Raw genomic sequence first — 10,466 nt, forward strand, 5'->3', positions numbered from 1 at the left:
AAAACACCAAAGGGAAGTTATGCAATCACACTCCAAAAAAACCACAGGGTTGACTCCCAATAATCCACTAATTCTAATTGGGAATATCAAAGCAAACATTTGCAAAATGTCATTCAATGAACCAATATTCCATAAGGACATACTGTTATTTCGGAGCTAGAGAGTTCAACTTCAGCCTTTCCAACTCAGTTTAGTTTGTCCTGTGTAATTGCCATATTAGTGACTTTCAGCACACAAGAAAAGCAGACAAATGATGATCAATAAGATTAGATTTAAAAAAAAAAAAAAAAACCACACGTATCAGTTGCCTTGTTCATAACGTAGATAAGCCGCTTGAATTATTAAAACATGAAAGGTATGACTGAAGGACAATCTGTCATGTAGTCTGTCATGTTTCCCAGATTCCACAGCAAGATGCTTTTCCCTTTTCTTGCTTTTGTAAACTCTTTTGGCTTTTGTCCTTAAGGACAGTGGGACTGTGCCTGTTTAATATCTCCTTTACCCAGTACTGATGGTAGGACATATCTGCTCTGTATTAATTGCTCCAATAAAGAACATGCAAAATAAATTCTGCTGGTCCAGAAAAAGAAGCACCCTCTAGGGATGGGGCATCTCTACCCATTTTATTTCAGAAAGTGACTGTTTTTCTCACTGAACAGGAATTCTGCTAAGAGAACATCTGCAGTTCTTACTGTCTGCAAAGTTGTGGGGTGAGAAAAAAAGATGACTTTAGCTTCTACAAGACGCAAGTAACTTTAATGTCACTGAATCCATGCCAGAACACAGCTGCACAGTGGTCCTTGTCTGCAAGAGGGGCAAGATCCATAAGCGCAGAGTCCTTTCAAAAGAGTCTTCTTGGGATCATCCATTGCCCTTGATGCTGCTGCCCAATGAAAAAGAGAATCCACCCTTTTCCAAAAGAAATGTAAAGGCCACTTCAGCTGCAGAGAAAGCCTCATTACCAGCATGATCAGACACACACAGGCAGTATGGAAAGTTCCACTTCTCCTGCAAAGAAAAGCTAATGGATCTTCCCTGAAGGTCTCTTGAGGGAAGAGCTGACACTAGCACTGGTAATACTCACAGCCACATCACACTGCTCAGAGGGTTCCACTGCTTTTGCCTCTAGACCCGGAAGGAATGCAGGACAGCAGAAATGGAAAAAGAACATTAAGAAAGCTGCCATCAATATGAGATGCATTACTGAGTCCAGGAAGGCCCACACACGCAGCAACAGCCATCCTCCCCAGCATCATCCAACTAAATTGTGACCTTTCCACACATACAAGCAAAGCCTCAAAAACTACAGCACATAGCAGGAAAAGAGCAAAAGAGGTCAAAATTACCCAGTCATGTTAAGAACTCTGGAGTAGCAGGGGAGTTGTTAAATGAAAATGCTTGAGCAATCTTGGCAAGCAGACTCAGATACCACTATACAGAGAAAGGAAAGTAAGTTTGGACTGGCATTCAGCTGAGACATTACCAATATTGCATGGGACTAATAATTTTCTGTATGAATTTTTATTATTCCTTCTGAGTCATGGAAAGAATAAATATGAGGTTTCATTTCACTTTAACGATTTTCAGAATGAGGCTCTGAAGATAAAGTCAGAAAGCAAAAATAAGTGTTTAGATATCTCTCGTAGCCTGCTCTGTGATACTGCCTCAAATTCCCGTTCCTAGATGAGGAGCTCTGTGAGCTAAATCTTCAGCTTGGAGATGAAAGGGGCCTGCCCCAAGTGTAATCTGTTAGGTAGGCAATGGACATGCAACAAAACCCAAGGGAATAAACTTGTCAGAAACATTTGGTGGACTGAGCACACCAAGGGGAATACTTACAACACTTTAAAGTGTTTTGTTAAGAGCCCTGAATAAGTACAGTGGGAGAGTCAATGGTATTTAAGTGCCTTCAGAGCAGTACCATTAGGATATAACTAGACCAGAATTTTCCTCACACTGCCTAGGCACTGCAAAACTACTAAAGCAAGCCTAATTCCAGATTCTAACAGAAATATTAACTCCTGGTTTAAAATATACATATCATGACTATTGATGTGTTTTAAACCTAGGTCAGAAAATGTTTAGTGATGGATGAATGCTTATCACACATCCCTAGACAGTATATGATCAGGTAAGTAATTAGCTTCAGTCCTCTGTTGAATAAGTATCAGTGGTGGGTGAAGAATACATAAAAATGAACTTAAGTCCCTTAACTGCTGTGAGGAAAAACCTCAGCTACTGGTAGGAAACAGCACCAGTCAATACCAAGTAGAATCTTTTTGCTTTAGGTCAGCTTGAACCTGAGGTCTCCAAAGATGAACAAGTAGATTCAGTCAAACATTGTTTAATTTCACAAAGCACTATTCAGATTATTGTTACTCTAATTCCACTGAGTCCAAAGTCTGAGTCATTGCCCGGAGTCCAGGAATCCCTGGAACCATTTTCAGGCTCTGAAAATCAGAGACATTGGCGAATACGGTAGACTAGGGAGAAGGTGAAAATAAGAACATTCCTCTCTTCCCATTTCATTTCCCTCCTCTCCCCTGCCATTCCCTCTGATGGGGAGAGGAAAACAGTGAGTGTGGCACATGCAGCACTCAAAGAAAGGTCAGTGCACTAATGGCTGCCTTTTCCACCAGTCAGCCACACAGAATTTGATCTGAAGATGCAATACATCAATGCAGGGTTCATTTTTTTTTTGACTGAGTTGACAGAAACAAATGAACAGGTCATGTATTCAATCTCTTGGACAACATAGGATTGCTTCATTTGCTATAAAGGTCAAAAACAGTAACCTGCTTAAGGGCTAAGTGTTTTTCTAAAGGTGAAGCACTGATAAAAGCAAAACATCATTTATTTTTAACAAGCTACCAGAATGGTATTTGATTCTTCTAAGCACAACACAAGCACAGTATTCTTCTTATACTTGCTTATCTCTAGCAAAAAGGTATCACTGTCTTTGAGTAGGAGTCTAGTGATCTGGAATTTTTTCCTGCAGTAAACAGGCTGAGCAACACTGCAGAGTCACTGCTGATGGAGTGACATCATCACCTTCCTGATGGTTCAAATTCCCCAGGGTGAGCTAGGCACAAGAGCTGCAACAAGACACATTCTCTTTGCTTAACTGAGAGCTTTCCCATCTCTGCTCCATGGCAATCTCTGTGACAGCTGTATGTGAGATGGGGCCAAGTGGCTAAGAGGCCTCCTATAAACCAGCAATTTGCAATTGTCCAGAATTAATCATCTCTGACAAGAGATACCAAAATACTCATCTATAAAATAGCCAGCTGCCCAAATCTTCAGGGACATATGCAGCATAGGTGCATCTCGGGCTCAGTCTTTTGTTATGCCTGATTCAGAGTTTGGGTCTCTCTAACCCCTGGCCATCCCATCCTAGTGTCTGACATTCAGCAGCTGACTTAATTTCAACAGCCCTGAATTTCAGAAACCTCTATCCCTCAAAACCATCACAAAAGTAGATAAACTAATGAAAAAAAATCATTTTTGGCAAATCAATATTTTCTATTTCACTAAAAACGTCCCTGACTGCTCAGACTGTGAGATTGCCTTCAAATGCTGCTCATATCTCCTTCGGAAAAAGATCTTTTAGTATTCCTCTCATGAGGCACCAGATTGTGACTTAGACCTTGAAACTCTGCAGCAGGGCTGGAAAATGCAGGTATTTAATATGGATGCATAGGCATATGCACAAAGCACTGCCTGAAACTCAGACTCAGCCAGGTGACGCTAAAAATTACTTTTCATAAGTTTGTGCATTAGAAAATAAAAGAGGCAATTTGCTGTCCTATACTGAATATGGGCCACGATGCTGATAAAAATCACAATGCCTTTTAAAAAGGGGCCATTTTCCTTCTGTTCTCAGCATTCTTAAAAGAAAACATTATATACAGATTTTGATCCACATCCCACCTAAAATCTGCTGTAACTTGCTATTTCTTTTTAATAAAAAGTACTTTGCTTAAGCTTAGCATTCTTAAAACAGGCTATAATTTTTTGAGAAGTTCAATGTCTTGAAATCTCACAGAACCTTCCCATCCACTAGCACGAAGCAGGGGACATTTCATGTCCCATGACGCATGAGGGAACAATCTTATCTGAATAGCTACTATTTCGGTGACAATTTGCTTGCCATCAGACAAGATTATTTCCCTGATCTTGTCAGGCCACACAAATACATGAAATAAGCAGAGACAACAGCTCACATAAATATTGCAGCCAGAACCTGTGATTAAAGATGTCCCAGACACATTTTTGTCATTGGTTGCCTTCAATTTTAAATATTTTTCCCCTAAACAAACCTTGTCTCCTCTTCTCTCCTCCTCTTTTTAATTAAATCTTCTCTTTAAGATAATCTTCAGATGCATCAAGTATTCCCCTCTGATATTTTGCTGTCAAGCAATGAACTACTCTTGGTGGTTTCCCAGATCTCTTGCCAATGTAACCATGGAGATCTTGCCAGCTGCTGCAACATCTTGAGGAATTTTGTCTCTCTCACTAGCTTTCCCCATGGCAAAATCATTACCCAAAAATGGAGTCATAATGGCTGCAGGATTTTTTTTTTTCCATTTTTGAAACCTTCACTAACTTACATGCTTATTATGCCAACTGCTGGATAAATTGCTCAATATTATATAACATAGTTACATAATAGAAGTATGCAGAAGAAACATGCAGAGGTTATCAGGTAAATGCCTATATTCTAAACTGTCCAAGGGGTAAGACTCCATGACACTCCATTTTCATGAAATAGTTCCTGAAAATAGAAGTGCTCAATTAGCTGAAACAAAATGCTGTATACACCCACCTTCAGACGATGTTAGAGCACAGATACTCACTGAGAACAGCATGGACTCTCTAGTCAAAGGATCTCGAAACATATGCCAGACCTACTCTTAGCGGGTGACCCTACAACCACACAAACAGGTTCTGCTTACCATCACCTCTTTCCAGCATTCTTCGTGTGGAAAACATCAGAAATAAAATTCAAGCAGGATGCCAAAAGGAAGTAAAGGGGAGGAAGGGAGAAAGAGCACCACTCACTCTCTTAGACCTTAATTTTTATGCTTTTCCTCTCCGTTACGGATGCCTCACCAAGGTTCTGATCCCATAACAAAAGAATAAGAAAAGAGAAAAAGAATTTCATCTCTTCTAGGTTCTTTCACTCCCCTTTCACATCTTCTCTTTCTTACCCCTCTCCTCTTTACTTTGCACAGTAAGGGCGTGGTCTGTCCAAACAAGGTGGAATCTTTTGCAAAACTTCTATAAAGCCAATACCTAAAAGCCAACACCAGGTGCAGAAACTCAATTTGTTTATTTTGCTCTTAGCCCCTTAAGAGGCATTTATTTCTAATTCCTTTCAAGGAAACATTATAATACTTCAAGAACAAGAACTTCTGCAGTTTTAGCCTATCTCACCTATTTTGTGCTCTTTTTCAATTTTTATTTTGAACAAAGGCTTTAAAAGCTTTTTTCCCCTCAAACACTCCTAAGACACACAAAAAAAGCAAACAAGAAATACTGGTTGATTATGCTCTCTTTAACCCTTTCCCTTTCAAACACTGCAATGATTTTTTAACTTTTCCTAGTGTATTTATAAACTCAAGGTAGCAACTGTTTCTAACAGGTATTGCTGCCAATGCACCAAAAGAGTTCAGTCATCTATACAGTGTCCATGTCACTAAGCCTTTTATTGCATTGAAATTAATTCACCAGTGCTATCTTCACAAACAGCAATAGGCAGTCTCCCTCACAAACAACTTGCAGTGTCTAAAGACACACAGACAAGGCTTGCAGAGAAAAAGCATCCAGTTTTCCACCAGCAGTTCCAATCAGCTATGTCACAGAATCTACTGGAATTGCAAAACACAACTGCTAGTTCAAGATATTCAAGCTTTTACATATTGTTTCTTGCTTCCCTCATTCCTACATGGTTTGAGGCAGAGTAGAAAGTGCACAATTTCTGAGGCCTTTACAGCAAAGAGGAGCTTTTCCTATCCTATGCTGTCTAGAGAATAGCACTGTTGCAGCCCAAAAACATAGGGTTTGGTATCTTTTACGGGTAGTGGAACAATTTCTGGAGCCCCAGTTTTACTTTTCGAGTACACAAAGATACCTAGTTACTGCCACTTTTATGTGATAAGTTTAGAATCTATTCTAATGCAAGATCTATAGCGTTCATGCTGTACTAACGTGCTGCGGTGATGTAGAGCTGTCCAGCTTAAAGCAACCCTTGTCTACTTCAAAGCTCTCAAAGGCACCTGTTAAGTGCACAGCAGCTTGGTAAGCATGGGCCATCTTTGCTGAAGTAGCTGTCTACCAGCATTTTATGAAGAGGTAAGTGTCAGTCGAAAAGGAGGAAGGGGGATGCTAGGCCTTTTTTTTAGAGCTCACAAGGAAAATATGCTAATAGCAACAGCTCGGAAAGTTGCACATCCCTGCTTTAGTGAAAAATGTTGACAATGGTGGTGTGAACAGGCCCCTCATGCAAATCGATCAGTGGACTACAGCAGCAGCCTCAAATCTTGAATCAGTTCCACCCTCCCTCAAATCCTCCCCATTCCAGCCTAAGAGCTATCATAGGGCCTGGTCACAATGATAAGCTAATGAGTGAGCCACACCTACCATTAATATTTATTAAAATTGTTTGCTTACTTTGATGAGAACCTTAAAGTTTCGGGTAGGGAAAGACTTCATACACATGACTTTACAAGTAGAAGAGAGCAGGCAAGCACCTTCTAATAGTTCAGTCATGTCTTGGATATGTGTGTATCAGGGCAACCAGGCCACTCTTCCAGGGAAAAGAAAATGTGGTAACAGAAAAGGGAGGGAAAACTCAAATGTATGTGCTGAGAAAGGATCAATAAATTAGAGGAAAGGATGAGAAACTGAACAAACCCCTACTTGAGCCCTTGGGGCATGTTTTCCTGTGCTAGCCAAGCATCCTTGCTGAAAAGATAAGACAAAGCATGCAGTATGAGCAAGCTTCCTGCCCTGCATAGTCTGGCATGAACTCCAGTTTGCCAAGTGAATACAGGGAGAGCCAGAGGCTTATCACAAACACCTTTCAAAGGTGATCTTGCAGTATGTGAAGTAAGCATATTGTTTCTTTACCTTTTCTTCCTTTTTGTCACTATAAACATCATTTGCATTGGCTTTGTATCTTTTACATTTCCTTAAAAGAGTCATATTTTCTTTAGATTTTAATTTGCCCTGAACCAAAAGTCCTGTGAAGGTGATCACCTTCTTCTGTGTGCGGTGACCCTTCACAGCAGATGTTCAAAGAAGAAACATCTTCTGCTGAGACATATTAGTTAGGAAAACCCTCTAAAAGAGAGTGGGGTATCAGATAGAACACCTAAAAATTAAGAGTCCTAGGGAAGCACAAAAGACCTTAAAATCATGAACTTATTTTTAGCATAAAGGACAACAGCAATACTTTCACTGTAAGAGCAAACAAACATACACTCAAAAAACCAAACCAACAAAACAACCAACCCCAAACAAAAACCAACCAACCAACCAAATAAATTAAAAAATAGAACCCAACCAAAACAATAAGAAAACAAAACAACCAACCAACAAAAACCCAACAGATCCTCTAAACTCCAGACAGGTGGCTGAGCTGGTTCTGGCTGGAACAGTTAATTTTCCCCTACAGTAGGTTATTCTTAAAAGGACAGCAAAGCAATCCGCAGTTTTCACTGGTGCTAGCAGTGAAGGTAAACTTTTAATTTTTAACTCGCACTGCTAACATACAAGCTTAAAAACTGCTCTGGCATTATTTAGATTTTAAGTGAAGTTCATTAGCTTGAATTAAGAACATCCTTTCTTCTCCACAATACCGCCCATCTCCGCCCCCACACACATTAGCAATGGAAAGAAGCCATTCTACTTTGAGAGCCCGTGTAAATGGGCTTCTAACAGTGCTCATCAGCAGCTTGCCATGGCTGCTAATCCCAACAATTTCAGGGAGCACAAAAGAAGCCCAAAGCTGAACACTTCTGAGAATCTTGCCTTGCCTACATACGTACAAAATTGTTCATTGTAATTAGGATAAACCAGCATCTTTCATACTGCCCTTATCTCCTAGGAGTGGCTGCTACAAGTCACAACTGCAGTACAGCCTGGGAAGGTTTTCTCATCAGCTCACATAATCCTGAGTACACCCCAAACTAGAACAATTAAACCAGAATCAGGTCAACCTGTAAATCTTGTTGGAGGTTTTTCATTGTGAAAATGTCAATTGGGTAGTGTTAAGATGTTTAGAAATGTGTTTGAGCAAAAAATTAAAAAAACCAACCAACCAAGCAAACAAAAAAACAACAGATTTCAGAAGAATTTGAAAGAAATAACTTATGTTTTCAACCGCTTTTCATTTCAATCCTCATTTCATTTTATAAAAGTAAAGAAGTAATTTAATTTTAGGTTGTCCTAAGAAAAAAATATAGTTTGTCCTGAAAACAATACCCTTCTTCAATTCAAAATTTCTATTTAGTGGGTGCAGATACAGCAACAAAAGAAACTATCCGGGCATTTTCTCCAGCATCAATAGGAGGAGAATATGTCAAGTATGGCAAGACCATCTGAGCTTTCCTTAGTTAAACAGTAGTTATGTAAAACATATTCCCAACATATAATGTTTTTATTTACAACAGATGATCAAGTATCAATCAGAGTTAAGGAAGAAAATACAGAACTGAGCTCCCAATCAAAATCTATCCCGAGAGAATTATCACACACTCCTTCAGCAAATTACGGTTTTTAGATCACATTGGACCATGTATCCTCCAGGTGATTATTGCTGGATTCACAGCAAATGAACCCCTCATACGTTCTGTTCAACTTCCAATTTTATTTTCTATCTGCAAGCTTTCCCTTAGTGATGACTATCTCTAAACACTACAGCTTTTGAGTTTAATGGCACTCGAGCTTAACAAAACTCTTCATGGTCATTAAGACAAAATGACTGAATTAATTCAGAAATTCAAGAGCATTCAGCTGAACTGATATTAAAACTTAAAAATACATGAGCCAAAGTCCATTTAGGAAAAAGAAAGGTAAAAATGAGTAATAAGAAAGAGCCACAATTCAGTTCTAATTTAACTAAAGCATCTTAAGAAGAAAACACTCTAATGAAGCACTTAATGACTACTTAAAATTATTTTAACAACTGATGAGTTCAGAGAGAATTTAAAAGATAATTTCCCATCAAAAAGCCTTATGTAAAGTCACACCTCTGCCTATTAAATCCAAGAGTTTGGGCTGACTCACTCTGCAAAGCCCCATCATAGAAAAAAGACAAGCAGATAGTCTAGGGAAAGATGGTATTCTATATTTTATGTTTTTGCACACAATACACAAACAGAATTACTTTCACAGAGGCATAAAATCATCAGACCTACGACATTAAGGTCAGTTCTTCACAGACATGTGCACAATACTTACCAGGCTGAGCAGGGCCCAGAGGTGAAGCCAGTCCAGACTCCCCATTCTTCCCATCCAAGTTTCACAAGCCAGAAAATTTCTCTCAACATGGTGTATAAAAAATTTTAAGTCCTTCAGTGTGGAACACACCAAGAACAAAAAGTAGAACAGGGCATAGCATGAAGAAGGCTCAAGAATCACTAAAATCCTTAGACTATCACAGACTTAGTCAGACTAAAATAATTCTAGAAAGGAACCATGTTTCACATTATAGAGAAATCTTACAACCAGTTTGAGCTGATAGCACCCTGGGGCCTTCTGAGCTTGCATAAGATTACTACAGTGTCCACTCCCACCCCTCTTCCAGGTGATGCCAATATACAAATCCCCACCCCTTTTCCAAGTGGTTCCATTATGCAAATCTTTCCACAATGAGGCAGGGGCAACCCTGCAAAACTTCATGATACTTCATATAGGTGGCTGCAGTATGCTCAAAATAATCAGTCCATATCTGCAAATAAACTCTCACCCTTTCATTCCAGCCTGAACATCTGGCACAATATTATATTGACTACCTCCTCCTACACACATTTTGTTCTCTCTTGCTCCTCCAGCAGCTTAAAAAGATAAAATGAAGGGAAGACAGAGGTCTATCCACACTTACTTGGTCCACTGGGTTGGCAAGCTCAATATCTGTTTCCATAGCAATGGAGAAATCTGGCCAGCATTACAGCTCATCTTTGATCCCCTTCCCCAAATGCCTTGCTACTCCTTTATATCTAGATGAGCTGCAGGTGGTTTTCAGCAGGAGCTCAGGTCGGTCACCTGAGTTCCCCAGCACGGGGCACTGCCACAACAGAGCCATTGAGACTGCAAGTCCCACACAGCAGCCCCAGGTTCCTCCCTGTCAGCCTAAAGGAAGGACAGCCTGTTCGTCAGGCCCAACCCTTGCTTTTTTTGTGTGTTGTAACTCATTCTCTTTTGTGTTCCTCCAAAAAAAGTCAGACAGTTCCTCCAATCCT

This window comes from Empidonax traillii, unplaced genomic scaffold (genome assembly GCF_003031625.1).
Source record: "Empidonax traillii isolate 1590-97213 ecotype Southwest subspecies unplaced genomic scaffold, ASM303162v1 scaffold710:size329689, whole genome shotgun sequence".
Taxonomy (NCBI): domain Eukaryota; kingdom Metazoa; phylum Chordata; class Aves; order Passeriformes; family Tyrannidae; genus Empidonax; species Empidonax traillii.